This window comes from Lathyrus oleraceus, chromosome 7, assembly GCF_024323335.1.
Source record: "Lathyrus oleraceus cultivar Zhongwan6 chromosome 7, CAAS_Psat_ZW6_1.0, whole genome shotgun sequence".
NCBI classification, from domain to species: Eukaryota; Viridiplantae; Streptophyta; class Magnoliopsida; order Fabales; family Fabaceae; genus Lathyrus; species Lathyrus oleraceus.
In genome coordinates, this window is record NC_066585.1 from 102,162,871 (window position 1) to 102,183,194 (window position 20,324).

Below are 20,324 nucleotides of genomic sequence, written 5' to 3' on the forward strand. Positions count from 1 at the left end.
ATCAATAGACAAACAGTGGATCTATCCAACTGTTACACAATTCAATGAGCAATGTTCAAGCAACCAAATGAAGCAATGAGCTCAACACATCAACTTAAATCCCTACAAAACACAAAGAAGTCAGAACACAATCCAATTTGCATCTCAAAAGGTGAGCAACTCAACCATTAATGCTAAATGTCCAAACCTGAAACACAAGTCAAGGTTAGTTCATGTACAAAACACTAGTACAAAGACCAGGTTCAAAACCAAACCAAATGATCAAAACAGAAGTCAATCTTTCACATATTGCACATTCAAACATGTCACAAAATGTCCTCAAAAGGACTAGCATTAATTCAAAAAGCAAGTAGATCAAATGATCAATGTAAAGCAAAGGCAAGCAAATGTGCACAAAGTGGACATCCAAATTAGAAAATCCAAATCAAAACAGAAAAGCATGCAAAGGCTATGAAATTTTTTATGCAAGTTTCTCATGTTATGAACAAACAATGTGCAAAAAAATCAGATCCAGAAGAGTTCAAATGATAGATGAACAAAAATGCACAAATTGAATGCCAAAAATGTGACACAAATTGTCACATACATCTTCATATGTCAAAAACAGTGATAGCATATGAGAAAAACTTCAAACCAGTGCTCAAAAATCATATCATGAGTGAAGATCAAGCATACAAAAAATCAGATCAATTGGATCAAAGATGAAGATTTCCCAATGCAATGAACACAACATATCAAATTAACACAATGTCCAATCAAAAATTCACAATTAAAAAATCAGATATCAAAAGATCATGAAAATAATATCACAAAAACTAGACATTAAAACAAGACTATGAAAAAAAATTGGACTTAATTTGGATCATTTTTCAATTTTTTATGATTTTTTAAAGATGAACAAAATAAATGGAAAAAATAAAAGAAATGGAGGGAAAGAAATTATTTGAATTAAATCAGGATTAAACACAGCCATTGGATGAGGCGCGAAATCCACATCAACGGATCACATTTAAAGAAGCAAAACGCAGCGCTTCACTTAACACAGTCATCATACACATCAACAGTCCAAAATACACATGGCAAGTCAAACGAATAAGAATCAACCAAACGCACACATAAGCGGCACACTCAGCAGACAGCTTGGCACAATGAAACGTTGTGTTTCATTAATCTATTTGGCACGCACACTCATCATTCAACGTAACACATGGCACGGTCAAACAAACCATGGCCAATTAAACAGACAAGCAAGCACACACGTAAGCAACCACGTAGGCAAAACCCTAAAACGAACCAGATGCCGGAGCTGTAGCTCCGGTCGTCTTCTCCGGTCATGATTCCGGCGAGGTTCAACCAAAATTTCCAGAATTAAGCAAACTATACATCAATCGAAAGCTCTTCTCATGCACATCTCAAATATCATTCAATTCTTCCTAAATCATCATATATTTTCCAGATCGAGCAAAAACATTATTGAGATCCAAACTTTAATTTCACATAACATGCACAATACTCATCCAATTTGAAATCTAATCACATGTACATGATCTACTAAGCAGGATCTATCATTCTATGTACATAAAACAGTTAAAAGAGAAATTGAATTTGAAGTCACCTGAAATTGGAAGCTGTTGAAATCGTGTCCTCAAGTGTCCAAAAGTTCTAGATCTACTCCTCTATACTCTTGTTGAAGCTTTGTGCAAGAATAATCAACTAAAACCACTCGAATCTAGCTCAATTTCCAAAATCCATTAACATGAGATTGTACACGAACTGCTCCAATTCTTGCTCAATTCCAACAAACAATGGTTGATTCTTGCTCAGAATTGCATGAGGATCAAGAATCTCAAAAAATATTTGGTGTTTGTGTGAAGAAAAATGAAATTCAAAGTGAGAGAAAAATTGGAGGGAAATGGAAATTTCTAGATCTGAAATTCTGTTATGGCAAAATGAGATTAGGGTTTGGCTTTTATATGGTTCACTAATGATGCTGAAATCCCAATTAAGCCTTGGTTAAACATGATTAGTGAGAATTGGAATCAAATTGCAAAATTGCAAATGAGGCTAGCATGGCCATGTCCCACGTGAGAATCCCATGCAATGACTTGAAAATCACTCAAAATCATCCAATGGTCATGATGGAATGGTTGTTTTGCTTGTATCATAAGCCAATTTTGAATTATGGAAATTCCCTCCAAAATGAACACATGTGAAATAATGGGCATACAAGCCTCTCTCATGCATGGCAAGGCTTGTTTTGAGAAGTATTGGTCATGAGGAGTATTTCGCAAAAAGAATGGACCAAATTGGAGTTTTGTATCAAAAGTTATGTCACTTTGAACTTCCATGCACACCTTGTGATCATTTGGCCATAACTTCTCAACCAAACATCATATGAACATGAAATAGGACTTTTTGGAAATGGGAGACAAAGATCTACAACTTTCATGTTCATCAAAAATCCATTTGAAGCTTCTTTGATGTTGAAAAGTCAAGTTGAATGTGGACCAGAAACTTGCGATTTTTGGAAACTTGAAATTACAGGTCACTTTCCATTTTTGGAAACTTTTGCCATGACTTCAAAATCTTCAAGATAGATGTTTGAAATGACAAATAGACTCCATTTGAACATGAATGAGGTGTTTCAAATCATTTCCCCACCTCAAAGCCCTCAATTGACTGCACAGTTGACTTTTTGGTCCTTAGATGACCATGAAATGCTTGAATGAATTTGGGCCTTTATCTCTTGATGAAATTGCTCCAAAATGAAACCCTAGCTCATGAAAGCTCTTTGGAATGATCATGTGGTCCTTATACCAAGGAAAATATCTCAGCTCTTGCACAAAGGATGCTCTTAAAGTGCTTGACCTGTGATTGCTTAATGCTACAAAACAAAAATGTTAATGACATATTTTTGTGCTTTTGGTTAGTGTATAAAACAAGAAAAGCAATGATATACAATACAAGCATGCCTGGTGATCTCACACCACTCACAAGGAGGTCCCACCCAAAGGGAAAGGAAGCCAAGATGCTCAATGATCCTTGAGGCTATGCAATGCAATGCTATGATGCCATGAGGGATCTTAGGGATAAAATTGGGGTCTTACAGACAATATTAACGTTCGCGTTCTACTGTCGACTGGCTTGTATGCTCGAGCATGGAAGCGTTAAGCGTCTATCTGTTTGTAGTAGAATGGATGAACTCGGATCGCACTCTAGCAGTTAAACATTGCTTGCTCGCACATTGAGGCTTAAGCGTCGTTCATGGTAGAACGGAAGTAACACGTCCTTTCTGAAAAGGTTTTAAACTGAAAATGAAGCCCAAAGGTAAAACTGAGTTTGATGAGGTGAGTTTGCTTTTATTCTGAAATGAGAGTCATGATTAAATCGTACTAAAGTTTATCAATGGAGATGAATATAGTGAGAAACTGGGTCATTCGTCCCACACCCAAAGATATTCAGAATGAGGGTAGGAATTCTATAGTCTCATTCCTTCTCCATTGCTGAAGGCTCGTTTCATATGATTCTAATCATAGGGTTAATTGTTTTTGAGTTTATTCACAAAATGATTTTAGTTTTACTGGGAGAACAAAAGGATAGAAAGAGAAACCCTGAACGGTGGAAGTCTGATCTTCAGTCTGATTTTCAATATGTGCTTCAACCTATTTAGAAAGACTCATTAATTATCTGATTTAATTTGCACTAAAGTCTACGAATAAAGGTGAATACAGTTAGCAACTGGGTCATTCGTCCCACACCCAAAGATATTCAGAATGAGGGTAGGAATTCTCCAATCCCATTCCTTCTCCTTTGCTTAAGGCTCATGTCATACAATTCTAATCGTAGGGTTAATTGTTTTTGAGTTTATTCACAAAATGGTTTTAGTTTTACTTGGAGAACAAAAGGATAGAAAGAGAAACCCTGAACTGTGGAAGTTTGATCTTCAGTCTGATCTTTAATCTATGCTTCAATCTGTGTAGAAAGACTCGTCAATTATCTGATTTAAACTACACTAAAGTCTATGAATAGGGGTAAATACAGTGAGCAACTCGGTCATTTGTCCCGCACCCAAAGATATTCAGAATGGGGATAGGAATTCTCCAATCACATTCCCCCTCTATTACTTAAGGCTCATGACGTGCAATTTGCATCATAATCGATGAGTGTTGAATTTGAATTTCCTTGCAGCTTCCCATGATGAAGGATTGTCTTTAGACGATGAAGAGGCTTGTTAATCAACTTGAATCAAGTTATGCTAAAGCCTATGAATAGAGGTGAATACAGTGAGAAAACGAGTCATTCGTCCCGCACCCAAAGATATTCAAAATGGGGGTAGGAATTCTCCAGTCCCATTCCTTCTCTATTACTTAAGACTCATGGCACACAACTTAACTCATGATTAACAAGTGTTGGATTTTGACCTTTGTAGTGCTTGAATAATAGTCATGTCTTGTACTGATTTGAATTGCTTGAACTCTCAATCTTGATCTTTGAATCTTGATTGAACTTGGAGATCCAGTATCCAGCGTATCTTGATCACAAGGACTTGCTTTATCAAGTGATAAAGGGTCTTTTGATCACTTGACTAAGCTTGGGGAATTAAGCACAGTCAAAGGATTCAGTCAATCAAAGCGTACTTTGATCAACTTAATCGGTGGGGGAAATAATTGAAAGAGTGGACAACTAACTAAAGGGTTAGTGATTGTTTGGAATTATTTTGTAAGCCCTAAAACTAGGGGAACATGCAAAAATTGGACTATTTCTAACCTTCGGGCAAAACGGTCATTTGACAATTATGGTTATTGAATTAAAATTCTAATTATCAATTCTAATGAAAAATCAATAGTAAATTCTGAACTATTCTAATTATTCTAAATCCTAAAGATTAATCTAATCTAGTTAACCTAATGTTTCTAAAATTCGATTAAATATGAACTCTAAAATATTCTAATTCTAGCATTCCTAATAATATTTCTAAAAGATTTTAATTCTAAAAAATTCAATGAGCCTAAATTCCTAATTTTTCTCATATTTCCAATTTTTAACCTTGATAAAAATTTCTAATCAACACTTAATACTCCTAAAAATTCTAATCTTTAAGTTCTAACCAAAATGTTACTAATCATCCTCTAATTATCCAAACCTCCTAATTATAACCTAACAATTCTAACATTATTATTTAATTCTAATTCTAAATTTTAATCGTCCTATTCTAAGTTTCTAATGAACCAAAAATCCTTAAAATTCTAATTACCATCTAATCATCATTCTTAAGATCCACTTATAAATCCCTAATCAATTTCCTAGTATTCTAAATCCTAGTTAAGCAAAAAACAATAAAAAAGAAAATAGTGCAAAATTCTAGAAGTGGGCCTTCCCCCGGGGGTGCAAGCCCGAATTCAGAGGTAAGAAACGCCAGGCCCGTCCAAAGGCCCAAATCTTCAGCAACAAGAACTCTAAGACTCGATGAACCAGACCTTGAAATCGTGAGAGCTCATCCACCAAACAACGACAATGCCATCTCGCACAAACGTCACCAGAACTTCCTCTCCAAATGTGACGCGACATGTGTGAATCAATCGACCATTCGATTCAAAGATCACGCAAGAAATCAGATCAATCTGCGTCAACTTCGATTTCAATCTGTGATCACCACATGGAATAAAAGCCAATGGAAGAAGAAAGAAGACTTACCGGATTCAGCGTGGTACTTCGATCTTCCTCTCTGATTGATCAGTGCATTTTGATGCATATTATTCTATAATTGTACTTAGGCATTTATCTACTTATTTTAATATTTTATTATGTTTTTAGATTTAAGTTCATGTTTGCCTTTAATCTATTTTTGTTTGCTATTTTCAGTTTTAGCAGCTATTTGATACCTGTCGACTGTTTAGATCATAACTTAAGCTACGGGATGCCGCTTTGCACGTTCTAACATGCTCTGGAAAGCTAAGAGAAAGGGATACAACTTTTGTGTTGAAGCCAAAAGCTGATTCGGAGTGCAGACGTCTCAAATAATTCGTTGAAGTTTCGTACTTTAGGAAATAATTTCTTTTGGGCCATTTGTTGGGCCAAATTTAGGTTTTCTGGCCCAGTTTGAATTATAAGTGAAACCCTTATTCTGTTTAAAAGGGCAGTCGCGGTACTGTAGCAAACACACATTATTCACCATAACTTTTTGCTTTTGTGCGATCATGAAGAGGAACTAATCTCCTAGAGTCAATCTGTTGTAACCGAATTTCCAAGGCTTTGAGGTTTTTAGTCTATCAATTTAAGTTCGTTCTCTTTCAATTCTATTATATGAAATTTCATTTGCTTAATCTGTATTTTATGGAATGGTTTTGATTAAATTCGTATGATTGCATTCCTAACTATTAATCGCCGTTTTCGTCGCTTTGTCGTTAAATTGCGTTTGTAAATCATATTTGCTTAATTCACGATTGTATTTATCTGTTTGCTTAATTCAGAATATAGGAATATAAATATGTCATATATATATTGCGCTTGTCAATCAAATTTGAATCGAATAGAGATCGAAGCCGCTTAGAGAATTGGTAGGTAAAAACTAGTGATTAGCCGGAAACCGAAAATAGTAGATTGACTTATTTTATAATCGCTTATTTTAATCACTTTTTTTGCTTTGTTTTATAAATCGACCACTAAAACATAAATCCCCTTAAATCGATTTCATTAGGTTAACAATAATACAAGAATCCTTGCGATACGATACTCGAGTTGTCGCTTCCGCTAAACTACAGTTTTTAATTACTCGTTTTGACTCGTGTGCGACAGCGGATCAAATTGGCGATGTTGCCGGGGATTCTTGTAGATTTTAACCATTATTATAGTATAGTTATTATTATAGTCCTAGGTGTTGTGTTTTAGCATTTTTTTGCCCTAACTTTCTTGCGTTTTGGTCTTTTTGCGTTTTAGGATTAAAAAAATCTGTTTTTTAAGAAAATCATCTCAAATTATTCCTATTCTTTGTCGATTAACTAGGAAAAAATTCAGGATCGAAAGCCTCTATTTAGGTACTAAATAGTGGAACCCGCCTAAAAAATCGAAATTCCCTATTTTTCTATTTTTTATGATTTATTTTCTGTTTTGATAGTTTCAGAAAATTCCGAAAAAATTCTCAAAATTCTTAATTGACGTTATTAGATTAATTTTAGTGTTTTTGTATTTTTTTGTATTTTATTTTAATTGTTTTTTTTTGTATTTCAATTGTTTTTTCGTAATAGGGACATTGTCGGTATTTTCCTATTTGTTGTTGCATTGCTGAATTAGTTGTGTTTTCTCATTGTTTGTTGATTTTAGTTTATTTTCTATTGAGTTTAACATGGCTAACCAAAGAACCCTCAGAGAACTTGTTTCCCCTGATGTTAATTATAATGTTTTATGTATTGAATTTCCTGTTGCTGTTGTACCGTTTGAATTGAAATCTGGTTTAATACACTTGTTGCCAAGGTTTAATGGTTTTGCAGGTGAGGATACTCATAGGCATCTAAAAGAATTTCAGATTGTGTGTTCTACATCATTGAGGCCTTAAGGAATTACTGAAGATCATGTCAATCTTAGAGCATTTCCATTCTCACTACAAGGTGTTTCAAAAGATTGGTTATATTATCTTGAGGCAAATTCTATTAAAAGTTGGAATAATATGAAGAAAATCTTCTTAGAAAGATTTTTCCCTACTTCAAGAGCTTCTTCAATCAAAAAAGAAATATGTGGTATTAGACAGGTTGACGTGGAATCATTGGCTGGATATTGGGAGAGATTCAAGCAGTTAGTGTCGAGTTGTCCTCACCACCAGATTTCTGAATAATTACTAATACAATACTTTTATGAGGGATTGCTACCAATGGAAAGAAACATTTTAGATGCTGCTAGTGGTGGAGCACTTGTTGATAAGACTCCAGCTGCTGCCAAATCCTTGATTAAGAAGATGTCACTTAACTCTCAGTAGTTCACAATAAGGGATAATTTTGTGGTCCAAGCAAAAGGTGTGAATGAGATTCAGGTTTCTTCTTCCAACAAAGCTCTAGAAACCAGAATTGATGAACTTACCTCTTTAGTGAAACAATTGATGTTACCCCTTCCACCACCACCACCACCACCATATAACCCTCCACAAGTAACCACCTTTTCACCTTCACTAGAGGAACTTGTCAAGCAAATGATTGTAAACAGTCTCCAATTTCAACAACGAACAAATTATAGTATTCAGACTTTGCAAACACAAATTGGACAACTTTCCACTTCAATGAGTGCCATGCAACAAGCTCAAGGATCAAACCAACTACATGCCCAAATAGTAGTTAATCCAAAAGGCTCTAATGTGAGTGCAATTTCCTTGAGATCCGAAAAAGTTACAGAACCAGCCCCAGAAAAAAATAAAAACATTGTTAGTGTAACACCTGAAAATAAACCTGAACCTTCTATTGTTATTGAGGTTGAAAAAAAGTATGTATCACCAATCCCTTTCCCACAAGGAGTACTGAAAAATAAGAAGGTTGACGAGGAAAAGCATTTTGTTTTTCAAATAAAGTTGGTTTCTGAAGTTGTTGATGAAGCTTATTCTGATTTGTTTTCAGCTGATTTTCCAACTTTATCTAGTTTTGATGATATTTACTCATGTGATGATTGTACTAACACTAACTTTTGTGTTGTTTGTGCTGAAATTGATGTTGCCTTGCAGGGTGACAGTGTAAATGAAGTTGTTTATGTAGCTGGAGCTCTTGACATTCCGGCTGCCCCAAACATACCATCCATTGAACAACCACATTCTATAGAGCCTAAACCACTTCCCAAGAATTCATATTATTCATCAAAGCTTCAACTTAAGCAGAAACATAAGAAGGGAATTGGATGGACCTTGGTTGACACTCGTGATATTAGCCATTCCATATGTATGCATAAGATATCACTTAAAGATGAAATAAAAGTAGTGAGGCAGCCCCGTAATCCTTTGATTCTTGATATTGTGAAAAAGGAGATCACTTTCACGCGCCCATTCAACACTTTTACTTATCAAAGATTCTTCTTTGATCCTGGAATACAAGGCGAATGCACTAATCAAAATTTCAAGGTCAATGGACACTATCCAAAGCTACAACATGAGAACCCGACTTTGGAAGAAGAGACCGTAGAAGAACTCTCTTTGGGAAAGGCTGCTTATGCAATCACTTATCCGTCTTGACTCCTCGGGTGTGTTATTTCCTTTTTCTCACTCTTATTTTATATTTATGCTCTTTCATTGAGGACAATGTATGTTTTAAGTGTGGGGGAAGGAACCATTTATTTGTTTTGTTTTCTTTGTTTTTTCTCTGTTTTGGTTTGCTTTCTAAAAAAAATTGCATGTTTTTTCCTTTGGTTTTTGAGTTACAATTATGAGTATTTTTATTAGTTCTCTTGACTAAAGTCTTGTGGTGTGATGTAAAAAATTTGATGTGTATTTTTAGTATGATGGGAATGACTAAACTCCAAATTGTACATCATTTGTGGTAGATCAATTAACCTTGTCAGATTTTGAGTCTTATATGGATAACATAAAAAAATCCATCTCTTTCTTTCTTATGTGGTTCACTCAGGTCTGTTAGTCTCTAGAACTTGAATTGACACTTGTTGATGTTGTTGTTTACTTGTACACACTGATATGATAAAGGCAATTTTGTTTTTTATTTTTTTTAGCCAGTTAGCCAAAAAGCCAACCCTGAAATAATATCATCCCTTGTTTGAAAGCCCATTGAGCCTATTATCCTTTTTTTTGTTTAAAACTCATTACAAGCTGAGAAGTGAAAAACAATATTATCACCCTATTCAAAGGGTTGAAAGAGTCTTGTTTTGAGTTGTGTGTGGCCCAAATCTTCAGCAACAAGAACTCCAAGACTCGATGAACCAGACCTTGAAATCGTGAGAGCTCATCCACCAAACAACGACAACGTCATCTCGCACAAACGTCACCAGAACTCCTCCCCGAATGCGACACGACATGTGTGAATCAATCGACCATTCGATTCAAAGATCACGCAATAAATCAGATCAATCTGCGCCAACTTCGATTTCAATCCTTGATCACAACATGGAATAAAAGCCACTAGAAGAAGAAAGAAGACTTACCAGATTCGGCCTGGTACTTCGATCTTCCTCTCTGGTCGATCCTATTCACGTCATCGCGTTTATGTCGGTCATCTCAAATTGACAGTTCAAGCCGGTTTTGATGCGGCGTCAACAACGGGTATCAATCGTGTTGTCCTCGTTTGTGTACGTGATGTGCGTGTTCGTTTCGTGCTCCCTCTTCTTCGTTTTTTCTCTCTCTCTCTCTCTCTCTTCGATTCTGTTCTTGTCCTGATATAAGGGAATTAAGAGGTGAAGGATGAAGAATCTCTAGGGAGTTTCGAGGGGGTGAACTGTGAGCGTTAGGGGAGAATGGAATTGTGAGGTCGAAGGTTCAGTGGTTGTTGGTTTTCTGTTTTGCGGATTATCGTTTGTTAGGATATGGAGGATGGAGAGGAAGACGGTTGGATCCTTATTGATAGGAAGCAGAAGAAGCTTGGAAAGAGTTTTGGTTATGGAGGTTTAGCAAGTTGCAGAGTTGGTTAGAAGTCACTGTAAAGGGAGTGAGAGGAGGAATCGCCGAAAGTAGTGGCAATGCGATTGGAGCTATCTGGAAAAAAAACGCAGAAGCCCCTTCAATGCAAGATCATCGCCTTATATAGAATTTCAAATGCAGTGTGAGTGAATGGATCTGCTTGTGGCGATTCCACCTTGCCATTTTAATTTCGTTTTCGTTTTTGCGTTTTGTTAGCTGTTGATGTGTTTGATTGTAATTTCGTTGTTTACGGGTTTGGATTTTTGGTGGTAGCCTTGTGTCTCAGATTGTGCTGCTACAACTTCATGCTGTTTTGGATTGATGTGCGTATGCAGCTTGTATTGTGTCATTTACTATTTCACTTCTGTTGTTGCAGCTTTGGCTTTTGGCGTTTGCATAGCGTTACTGTTCATGTCGTTTTGAGATTGGAGTTGCGTTTCCGCTTGCTTTTGCATTTTGAACTGTGTCATTTTATGCTTCTGCGACTTACGTTTTGTATGTTGTTCTTCACATTGTTGTCGTTCACGCCACTCACTTTTGTCCTATGCATAAAGTTTGGATTATGGATAGGAATTAATGGGTACTAGACTTGGATTGGTTTATGGGTTTAAAACTGGATATGGGCCAATGTGTGGATTGAATGGATTTGGATTTAAATGAAATGGGATTAGTTTTGTGGTTTTGGATAATGTGAATGGATATATGATATGGATAATTGGTTTTGGAAAATGGATTTTTAAAATGAAATATGGATTAATTGATAATGGAAATGAAATGGTTAATTGGATTGTTAGAAAAATTGGATTATAATGGATTTGGTTTTAAAATGTGGATGGGCTTCATAAAAAGAATAATGGGCTCAAAATGCAAAAGTGAATGGGCTCAAATTCAAAAATGAATGATGTCCCAATATAGAAAACCAAGAGAAAAACAATTCTAACAATGCAAATGGAGTTCTAAGATCGACTCGAAATTAAAGGGTTAATGGTCTCTAACATTAATTCGACAAAAGAAATGCAATGCTCCTAAAAAATCAACTTGAATCTCAAAGGTCAACTCTAACCTCCAAAGATTAATTTGGGCACAACCCAATTTGAACCTCCGGGATTAAATCGAATTTGAAATCAATTTGAAAAATAAGACCATGACACAATGATGATTGTAATAAGAACATGCAATGGACTGATGAATCCAAATGACAAGACTTATAAATTGGATTGAACCATGGTTGAATGAAATGATTGGATGAATGTATGTAATAAGAAAAATGTAACCAAGAACCAATGACTGGTCTTAAATGAAGGTGGATCCAAGAATGAAATGAGGTATAAAACCATACGGACACCTGATTAACTAAATATGTGGCAAACCCTGATGATCAAGGCATGATCAAGCTTGATCAAATGCCTCAATATAGGTGATTCACCATGTACATGAAAGTGTCGGGAAGTTAGGGTCTCCAAATCAAAGCACACCACCATTAGGGTTTCCAGCCCATCCCAAGATCCAGGTACCAGTTATCCAATCCAAGTACATAAACCAAAAGGTCCTCAAATGGCATGAACCAAGCAATTAGGGTTTTAACCCACATGATGAGCGATACCACAAGCTTCAGGCCAAAACTACTTAAAAACCTTGAATTTATGATGTTTGTTAGTCGATGTTAACCATGAATGAATGATGAACATGAGTGAGACACGAATGAGGTTAGAATCACAGGTTAGGTAAAAAGCAAAAATGGGGGGCAAATTTTGGGGTGTGACAGCTGCCTCTATTTAATCTTCTTAGACCTAAAGGTACAAATAGGAACGACTTTCGAACCTACATGGTAAGAGAGGATTAAATACTAGAATAACTAGGAAATTTGCCCGCAGGGAGTGAACAAAGTGAGGGAGATGTAAGGTAAGCATATTTATGGAAAGTTATTCAATGGATAGTGTATAGGCTATTGTATGTGGTTATTCATTAGGGATCAACTGAAATGTCTGTGGGGGAAATGAGTCAGTTGTACAAAGGGATGTTTCGTAAGGATATGCAAGAAGTATGCAATATGCCATGTATGCAATGTATGATCGATCTCTTTTTCTCGTCTTTCTCTATTTTTTTCATTCTTTTCTTTCGTTCTTTTCTTTTTTCTTTCTTACCTCCACCAACAAGTTCTTAGCGTATAACCAAAGATTGAAATATCCACGTAAGATTCCACGAAGGTAAAAGAATTGCATGTTTGCAAAGGCAAGTACCCGAACAAAAAGAATAGGAACAAGATCTTCTGCCATAGGCAGAGAGACGTCTTGCAAAAAAGGATTGACAACTTAACTGAGAAATAACCTCCTCGTGCAATAGGCAGCAATGACTCCTTAGCAAGAGGGATGGAAATTTCCAAACATAGTTAAGGAAAAAAGCGAACAGGATTCTCAACTGAGAAACCAACTCCTCGTGCAACAGGTAGCAACGGCTCCTTAGCAAGAGGGGTAGAAATTTCCAAAGGGGGACAGACTTCTCAACGAAGAAACGACCTCCTCGTGCAATAGGTAGCAACGGCTCCTTAGCAAGAGGGGTAGAAATTTCTAAAGGCGGACAAAATTCTCAACGGGGAAACGACCTCCTCGTGCAACAGGTAGCAACATATCCTTAGCAAGAGAGATATAAATTTCAAAAGACTTCTCAACGGAGAAACGACCTTCTCGTGCAACAGGTAGTAACGACTCCTTAGCAAGAGAAAAAAGGAGGCTTCCAAACAACGGTTTAGGAAGGAAGATAGTCGAACTTCTCATACGAAAGGTGATGAGAACTCCTTAACGAAAGGTTAAGAAGAAGATGGGAATGAGATTCTCGTGCCATATGCTATAAGAACTCCTAGACACAAGGTCTACTGGGTATCTCACATAAAAGGTAGTGAGAACTCCTTGATGAAAGGTTAAGCAGATTGGGAATTTCTCATACGAAAGGTAATGAGAAACTTCTCAACGAAAGGTTAAGAAGAACGGATGGAGATTTCTCATACAAAAGGTAATGATAAACTTCTCAACGAAAGGTTAAGAAGAAAGGGATGGTTGGTTATCTCATACCAAAGGTAGCAACAACTCCTTGTCAAGAGAAAATTTCCAGTGCAAAAGGCAAAGAATACTTATGAAAGGTAAGCGAGAAGGGAATTGTCTCATATGCGAAAGGCATGGGAGTACTTACAAAAGGTAAGTGGACTTAGGAATAGGAATTCTCGAACAAAAGGTTGAGGAGACTTACCAAAGGTAAGCAGATGGGATAACAAACTTTATGCGAAAGGCACAAAGGAAACTCACAAAAGGTAAGCAAAAAGGGAGTTGTATCCTATGCAAAAGCCATGAGAGTACATACAAAAGGTAAGTAACCATCAAAAAGGGCCCAAACATCTGCACAAGACAGAACAATCAACAAGACCCGCTAGGTAAAAACCTAGGCTCAAGGGGGTTTTCCAGACGAATCTGGGCTTTAGCATACTTTATCAGGTGTGGAACTTTGCAAATAGGTATGAAAACCTCATATCGCCCCTCAGGCGCAACAGCGGGGATGACGTTTTCAAACAATGGCTACCCGACCCCGAGATTCACCAAACCTATATCAGGCGTTTAAACAAACGGGAAGCAAATATCTGACAAAGGTACCCTACTCGTACGAAAGGCAACAAGGGGGGACGTGATTTCAAGCACAAAGCAATAAAATAAACCCACAAAAGGTAAGTTATCTCAATTATCTTCTCCAAGAGAAAGGAAAGGAGGACTAGAACGAGGCCGAAAGGTGCTCGGAAGACTCACAAGGGTACTTTCAAAAGGCAACATAAGGAAACGATATTTTGGGAACCTGCGGGGAATAAGTCTCAAGAGTTTCATGATAATATTTTTACTGGGGAGGAAGAATGTCTCAACAGAGGATTCTTTTATACTTTTAGGAAAGACTTTCATGCAATTATTTCATCAGGCATAATGCTCTATTTTAATGGAATATGCTACGCGCTTTCACGATGAAATGATATGTAATACAAGATTATGCAAGATGTTGATGCGTGGTCAGGCTTTTGTTTAGACGGTATGGTAGGGTAGAGAACCGAGGGTACCAATAACCATTGGGTTCATCAACTAGGATCGAGCTCTCTGTTGAAAGGTTTGGGGATGTGTTTAGCGTGACTCCCCGACAATTGTCTTGAACTTAACAGTCTCTTATGCGCAATGGATCTTGCTCTGAACAACCTCAAAAGTGCATAAAGGATCTTCCTTCACTAGTCAGTCATGCTCCAGTCTGTTGGGAATCTGCATAGAATGCCCCAGTCACAAGTTATGAAGCGGCTTTGTCAGAATACTATCTGATCTGACCTGCCCTAGTATCTTGGAACTATACACTTCTGATTAACTATCTCAGAGAGATTGACACCTTGGATTCCTGAGGTGGCTTTCCCCAGTACGAGTCTTGGAAAAAGCTTTGCCCTTGGTTGGCCGGTCTACGAGGGAATGCCCCTGACTAACATGTCTTATAGAGATTCATCGAATCTCGACGTAACTTCCTTAGATCAACTAAATCTTGAGAGATTTATCGACGTGATTGCTTCAGATTGACTGGAAATTGAAGTGTTTTGTCTTTCTGCTCAATGAAGTTCTTAGACATTCTACTTCTCGGTATGATCCAACGAAATGGCTTGCCTCTGCTCAATGGAGTCTCAGGCGTTGGTCTTTTGACACGATCAACTGAAGTGGTTTACCCCCTGAATATCTGATCTTTGGAGAGATTCGCTAAATCTCGACGTAACTGTCTCAGACTAACTGAATCTTGTTGAAATTTCTTGACGTAACTGTCGCAGGTTTACTGAAATATGAAACATCTTGTCCTTAACCTCAACGTAGTTCTCAGACATTATGTTCCTTGATATAATCACATGAAGTGGTTGGTCGCTGCTCAACGGAGACTCAAGCGTTGAACACTCAATATGATTAATCAAAATAATTTGCCCCTGCTCGACGAAAGCTCTGGCATTTGTCTTTCTGAGTATGATCAAATCAAGGTGACTTGTTTCTGCTCAATAGAGTTCTCAGGCATTATGTCTTGTGATTCAATCAGTTGAAGTAATTGGCCTCTACTTAACAAAGCCTTTTAGGCATTCTCTCTTCTAGTTTAATAAGCTTTCCAATTCATGTTCATCATGAAAAACTCTCTTGATGTCAAATGCTTACTCACGAGTAACACATGTTCATTTTTAGAAATGATAATAGCAATGTCATGTTTATGCAGTTTCGGAATCCAAGCCTATTCACTGGAGTTATGACATGAAATGAATGCATCACTGATTAAGAATTTCATATCAATATCAACACAAATGATGAGAAAATCATTAAGGAGTCAGTTTTAACATGATCATACCGATTGTATGCTTTCAAAATAACCTTGCTTCAATTAGGTCTTTTAAGGGTTGTAATGTGGTCAGGTTCACTGTTTTATAAAGAAAGGATATAAGGCTCAAACCTATCCTAACCCACATGTTCCTCATGATTTTCTTCAGTCCTACATTCAGCTAGTTCGATGCAAACGCTCATCTTCCAAAAAGGATTTTGCAGTCATGGTCAATGAACCAGTGAGGTTTTCGGTGTAGCAGTCATCCTTCTTGTATTTTATTTGGTAGCCACGCGAATTTGTTCTTGCTGAGGATTTTCTTTTGATTCCTCTCTCTATTTTTCTATTTCCCAATTTTTGTTGGATTGGTTTAGATTTACAATCCACAGGGATGCCCTAATTTTTGCCTAAGTTACTCGTTTTCGAGTTTTTGATTTAACGAGCTTTCTTTCTTTTTGTTTTTTGTGTTTCTCTTTTGTCGAAACAAATCGTGTGACATCTGTTCGTTTGGTTTGAAAGGGTTGTGATTGCCTCGTTCCTCTGTTGATGAGGGACAACCATTAGGAATTTTTGGTTTCCGACCTCTTGTGAGGGATAAAATGTGGTTGATTCTTAGATAGTACAGTCCTATTTTTTTTCCTTTGGAATTTGAACGAACGGTCAAATTAGCTGATGATTACCCCGTCCTGGTTTAAAATTGAGGGTTTTATGTGTTAAAGAAAGAAACTCCTACTACAAGGCCCAAAGGGGTTGACTAGGGATTAACTTCCTTATAACTCCGGTGTTTGGGATTTGAAATAATGCCTTACATCATCAGCAGAATCTTATTTAAAAGCATACGTGTGTTGATCTCGTGTTTTTAAATTTCATCCTCCTCCTCTTGATTTTGCTCAAACAGAAGTTAGATTTTGTCAAAATAGAGTATGAGTGAACACGAATGGATTGATTCAAAAATATGCATATTCATTTCAATGTAATTATTATTCAAAAACAAACGAGTTTGTTACAAATGAATATTTACAAATGACAAACAAGAAAAAATCACATATGAGCATGATTGAACAAAACTAGTAACTGCTGGCATAATCGACCTTATTTTTAGATCCTCAGACAGGAAATTATGGAGCTGGTAGCAGATAACATGACCATCTTCAAGGAGATCCTTCTCAAACTCTTCCCACAGATGCAAATTCTTCAAGTCTATCACAGCTTCCACTCGCATTGGTCACAATATTGCAAATGTGTATTCATGGGGAGGTGTGGGAATGTTCACTATGTTCAGGCCTTGCGGTGTGAATACAATGACCCTTGCATCGATCAAGTCTTGCACCTTATGCTTCAAAGCTCTATAATTTTTGACGGTATACCCTGGTGCTCCAGAATGAAACCCACATTTGGCATCAACGTCATAGCCCAGAGGGAGAGGTGTTGGGGGAGGTCCCAATTCTCTATATTGCAGCAAAGAGTCTTGAAGTAAGCAGGCAAGCAACTGACTGTACGAAATGGGAATAACATCGAAACTTCTCTCAGGCTTCTTCAACTTCTGCTGATAGTGATTCTGTCGTTACGAGGCGTAAGGTTGTTGATACTGCATCGGTAGAGGACCCATAAGAATGGCATACATCAATTGCTGATAGAGAGCTCTAGGAGGTCCAAGTTGTGGATGAAATCCACGAGGCTGCTCCTGATGTGGAGTGGAGTCAGGCACGTTCAGCGGAGTGACTTCTTCTGATACAACATTTGGCATGGAGTTTCCCTCCTTCCTCATCATTGACTGTAGGATATACATGATCAAACTCACCTGAGTATTCAGCTGGTTGATCTCAACCTTCATCGCTTCTTAATTTCTTCGTAGTTCTTCTAGGGTAACCTGCGACATGCTTCCAGTTCAAGACAGTTGTCAGGTAATCAACTCTGATGGAAGTGGTTTTGTGAAGGTTCAAGCGATGATGAGTTCATTGGTTTCGGATTTATGAAATGCAATATGTCATATGAATGATGCATGTATGCAAGAAAGTTTTTATTATTATTTTCTTTTTTATTTCCAGGGAATCTTCGAGATTTGTCTATTGTTACAAGCAATCATAGAGTATAAGAGTAGAGATAGAAGAAGATAATGCCCAAATAAAGGGACACAACACATTTGATTCAATATTGAGGAAATAACAGGTACAAAATATCACTCAAGAAAGCTTCCTTCTGGTCTAAAAGTACTTGAAGATGATGACTTTGTCTTTCCCACTGGGTGACGCTCTTGATTGAGCAACTTGGTACTTTCAAAGTTCTTGTGAGCTTGACTCTTCAGCTCCCGAATTTCTTTGAATCTCTTGTCCAAGTCGAACTGATGTTGAGACAGAGAAACTTCTAGCTTCTTAGCCCGATCTTGCTCCTCTTTGAGCTCCTTCTGGCAAGCCACTAGCTGGCTTTGCAACCTCTTGAGTTGATCCTGGCAGTTGATCTCGGTCTTGCACACTTTGTACTGTGTTGCGGCAAGAGTTTTCTTCTTAACATAAAGGCTTTCAATAGTACCCTTCAAAGCGTCCCTTACTTTCCTTCTTTTGTGTTGTTCTTCCTAGATCTCTTTGGCAGTCTTGGCTACTCGGTCCCTTTTCTGGTTGAGATTAAACTTCAGGTTCTCTTTCTCCAAGGTGAGCTTACCGAGGTTAGATCGGAGATCAGCATTCTCCTTCTCTAACACTTTGATAATCCCCTTGAGTTTGTCAACCTCTTAAATAGGAGCAACAACAGGCTCAACAGGCTTGATGACCATGGAAGGTTCAGGCGGAAATGGCAATAAAAACTCTTTGGCTCTCTCCTTCACCCACTGAGCGTAGGCTTCCTTCGCAATATAGTTCTTCTTTCCCAATTCAGCCCTTCCATGATGATGGATATCTCCCTAGGCTCGGACAATCTTCTTCTGGAACTCTGAGTTATCAACCCCTTCATACAAAACAAACTCCTCTAAAAGCTCGGAATCTGGCTTGTCTACCATCGGGTAGCCCAACTGGCGCAATGTTATCCTCAGGTTATAGTTAATTCCACCATTTGTACCTAGAATGGGTACATTGGGGAAATTACCATAATCCATGATGATCTCAACACCGTCGTAAACTCTAGAATACCACGAGATGTCTTCAACTGTGAGGGACATGATCCTTTGAGACCATTTCAGATTTCCCTTGTTGTCGACAAAAGGACCCTTGCTGGGTAGATGCAAAATAAATCATCTATACAACAGAGGGGTACATCTTATGATGGTCCCCTTCATCTTCTCATTCCTCGTGTGGATGGAATAGTATATGTCTACAAGAAGAGTAGGAACGGGATTCTTGGCCATGAAGAGATAGATAGAAGCCAAGTCAACAAAGTCTCCCATGTTCGGGAACAACACGATCCCATTTATGATCAAAGCAAAGATAGTGTTAAAGGCATCCCAACTCTCAGCTTCAGCAAATGCAATAGCCTTGTCAACCAGAAACTTCAAGGCAAACCCATGGGTCTCACCCTTAGGTTTAAGATTGAGCTCCACCTCTTTCTTCCCTATGTGAAGGATTTCATCTAGATGTTGAGGCTTAGGAAGTTCCTTTATAGGGACAAAGTGAGCCTGATCCTAAATCTCAATCCCCAGAATGTGTGAATATTCCTCCAAAGTAGGAGCCAACTGGTAATCCTGGAATGTGAAGCATCTCAAAGGAGGGTCGTAGAACTGCACTAGAGTGTGAAGAGATGTAATGTTGACCTCAGTGTTAAGCATGCCTAGGATATTACCATAGGCATCTTTGAAATTGTCTTTGTTATTTAAAAACAGGAGAGCTCCCAATCCTCTCAAAGTCTTCAAAGAAGGTTCCACAAACTTGTAGCTATAAACACCTATTCTAGTAGTATCCATTCTCTAATGATCACTCAAACAAAGACTCGTCTCTTGAATTCCCTAGAAATATACATACAACAATTAATTTCAAAATGATGTAATGATATGCAAGCATCATAGATTCAACAGTTCGGTATAATCTGGAGATTCTGAATGATCTGGCCATATCACATAATATAAGATCAAAGGTCCGGCATGACCTAGACAGTCTGGATAACTCAGTATGGAATCAATAATCTGATATGATCTGAAAAATATAAATAATAATATGTCCATGTAATTCAATATAGAATCAAAGGTCCGACGTGATATGGGAAATCTGGATAATAACATGTCCACGTAACTCAATATAGGATCAAAGATCCGACGTATGTAAGAGATCAATGGTATGAAGGGTCTTGGTTTCCTGCATAAAAAACCCAATAGCCCTCTCACAGGTGTGTACTAGTCCTTAAAGGTGGTCCCTAAAAGGTCTCCCAGAGTCATCGAGTCAAATGAAAATAC